Below are 3,393 nucleotides of genomic sequence, written 5' to 3' on the forward strand. Positions count from 1 at the left end.
ATAAAACAGATTATTTTTGTCAAAATGTTGTTACGTTTTACATTTAATGGATGTTGATTGCTTGTTTAAATGTATAAGTAAACTTAATAAAGTCTAAGTCTTTGTTTTAGTAGATCGGTTGTGGGTGTCGACCACTTTAAGGTAACACGGTCAGTCCTAAACTGAGAAAAAGAATAATTTCACAACCCATATGGAATTAGACTATCCATCGTGGAGGTTGCAATGTCAGTCCGCATATTTCTAAAGTCTTACTGAAATAAGATGACATTGGTGTGGTAAAGCACTGAACGGATCTAATAGCACGACGAGTCTTTATGCTATCTACTGAAAGGCGAGGTCTTGATAAATATTTGTTTCTTAATCAATGCAGGTTAGCATTGAGCATATGGTATTGATTATGCATTACTTTGACTAATCAAATGGTGCGGGTTTTTTCGTAACCCAATAATCCTGATATATTGGATAGTGGTGATTAATATCTAGCGGTGCTAGGATTGCTATTATGTTGAATCATGCGCGAGGTGAGTCTCGTTTGATAATGTCCTCAAGAGGAGCCTGAAACAAGGTTTTATTATTCGGACCTTAGCTAGTTGGAGTTTGATTACTCTATGAATAATAAATAAGAGTTCCATGCTACGTCCACTCTTGGAATTTATAAGTAGTTAATTAATTAATCCATAGAAGGCATTAATTAATTAATCAACATTTTTATCTTAAGCGCGGGAAATGAAAGTTAAAACGGAAACCCGGATTACTTATAATTTTGGATTTGGATGGGGAGAGTTCAATATTACTTCTGTAGTGGCTGCTCGTAATATTCCAATTAAATCTTTTATTAAATTGTGGGTTCAATTTAATTAGTAAAAAGTAAATTGGGTAAGCTCATATCCAAAACCTTCCATAGATCCTTGTCCGGGCCCAAAAATGAACTTAATATTAATAGAGGAATAAAGGAGACAGAAAATACACTATTTTATTTTCTCAAATTTTCGTCCACTCCTATACCTAGAGGGACGAAATTTTCGTCAAGCTCTTCTCCTTGGGTTCGAATTTCTGTCTCTTTTATTTAAGTCCTAGTATTCCGGTGAGATCAGCTCATACTGATATTGGAGTACAGTTCAGGAACTAGAGAGAAGATCCGCGGAGAAGTCGCTAGCCATCGTCGATTCTTTGGAGAATCGACAAGGTATTATTTCTGCTTCGTAGAAAAGCATGTTTTAGGTTTCAATTATACTTAAAGCATGATTGATTCAAGTTATGAACATGATACATGTGATAATTACGCGATTAGAATTTGTCTAAATAATCTGCTAAATAAATCTGATTATTATGTGATTTATTTGTTTGAAATTATCGAACGCTGCCGCTGCCAGTTCCTTCAGGGCTATTAGTGTGTGTCATTGTTGGTGGTGGATGTTTTTGTTTGTGATGGTGTTGGTGGTATAGTGAATTTGGTTGGTGATGTTGTGAATTTGGTTGGTGATTTTGTAAATTTCTATTGCTGAATTATCATTGTTGCATCATTCACAACCTTAACACAAAATGCATCACTGTTGCACATTGACAACATTTTACAAAACACAAAATGCATCATTGTTTCACATTTACAGCCTTTTAAAAACACAAAATGCATCAATGTTGCATATTGACAGCCAATTCAAAACACTAAAAACTAGCATGATATGTGCATTCATGTACCTTCACTAAATGCATCATTCATGCACATTGGCAGCCTATCCAAAAATCACAAAAGCTTCTTCTATACCTTCATAATCCCAAGGCTTGGGAAATCGTCTCCAATCCTTGGTTGCTCCCCTGGTCCCATAGATAAGCAATTGCTTGCATAGCCAGCTCCACTGGAACTTTTAGATTTAGTGGAAGTTGATTTGTCCTCCTTAAATGTGCTTTCCCCATGTAGGGCAGCTTGTAGCTGTTCTGATCCTGGACTTTCATAATTTCCATATAACAATGTTGAAGACTTAGGAAAAAAATTGTCCAAAGTCTCTGGCTATAATTCATGGAATGATTTCTCAACTGCATTGACTAAATCATCCACATTCTTGCATGCAGTCTGACTTTGTAGTGACTGTATTGCTCTGAACCAACCCAAATCATTCACATTAGTGTCAGGTGAGTTAGGTGGTTGTTGCACAAGTGATATTATGAAACCACTTTGTTGTGCAGCTTCTTTGAAAACTGGATCATTGTCTTTGATGTGTGGTCTTGCGTTATCTTGTTGTATCTCGAGAACTTTAGTTGCCCCATCTGGCCACTTGGCTATGATGGCATGCAATATCTGTTCCCAACAATGTGGCATGCATAAAATCATCATTTGCATAGCATTACACCATGAATTAACAGTGTGTCATGAGAAGGTAGGCACACTGGTATGTAATGGCTGATGTGTAGAAATTAATTGCATTAAAAAGATGCAAACATTACCTTATTGATCAAGCAATCCCTCACCACATCCTTTGTGATACTCTCTATGGTTTTGTCTCCATAGTGCCTGCCTGCCTGTTTTACTTGACCTCTTGGCTGCAACTTGTTGGGTAAAAGTAAAAATGTCAATTTTTCCATCAAACAAAACTTCACCATGAACACTAAACAATGGCCTACAAACTGCACACATGAACATTATTTTTGATATGAACTTCTTATTTTTATATGTTCTATGAGGTTCTTGCTCTCCTGGAGCGAGATAGAATCTTTGAGCTTCTTTTAGTCATGCAGAACCACTTTTCATCAATATGTATGGTGTTGTGCATATTCCTGAACCTGAGCTTGAATCTCAGTCGCAACAGCTTGCTTGCAGCTGTTAGGTTGGGCTTAATGGCTGATATGTGTGGCATAATTAGGCCAGCTTTAACCCAGCTCCATACTGTTGTTTTTGAACAACCTAAACCGGCTGCAACACTCAAGAGGTGGAACCTTTTGGAGTAATGCAAACTCTTGAATAGATCAATATCCAGATGCAGCCTTTTGGGGTAAGGCCTCACTTTTTTTACACTTCCCAATTGAACTGATGTTCCTCTTTGTTGTTGTTTCTTTGCAGCATCCCACCACCTCGTACAGGTTTGCCGGGAGATTGTGAACTTCAGCTGTGCCTCCTTAAGTGTACCACGAGGAGGTACACCGCCCACGCACCTTCCGATGATGAATTGAACCACTTGGTTCTTGAATTATGAGGAATACTCCCGGTGCCCCATTTATGAGCATTCAAAAGACTTCAACAGCCAAGGAAAGCATTTACTTCATTTGGTGGAGGAGTATTTATAGCAGTGAGTAGAAGTGGCGCCACTTTTAGTTCAGTGAAATGTGAAGTGGAGCGCGAATTCCCCCTCTGAAAATTTTTGTAAATTTCATGTAGTTACAGCTGTGCCAAACAACTCT

At 37.8% G+C, this 3,393-nt stretch overlaps 1 pseudogene; it reads right to left on the bottom strand.

The window, feature by feature from the left end:
• Nucleotides 1–1,767: 1,767 nt before the first annotated feature.
• On the bottom strand, nt 1,768–2,638 carry LOC148932522 (uncharacterized; annotated as a pseudogene).
• Between the last annotated feature and the right edge of the window lie 755 nt (nt 2,639–3,393).

Source organism: Salvia hispanica, chromosome 2, assembly GCF_029641045.1.
Source record: "Salvia hispanica isolate PSC_SH4W2 chromosome 2, Shi_PSC_v1, whole genome shotgun sequence".
In the NCBI taxonomy this organism is placed as follows: Eukaryota; Viridiplantae; Streptophyta; class Magnoliopsida; order Lamiales; family Lamiaceae; genus Salvia; species Salvia hispanica.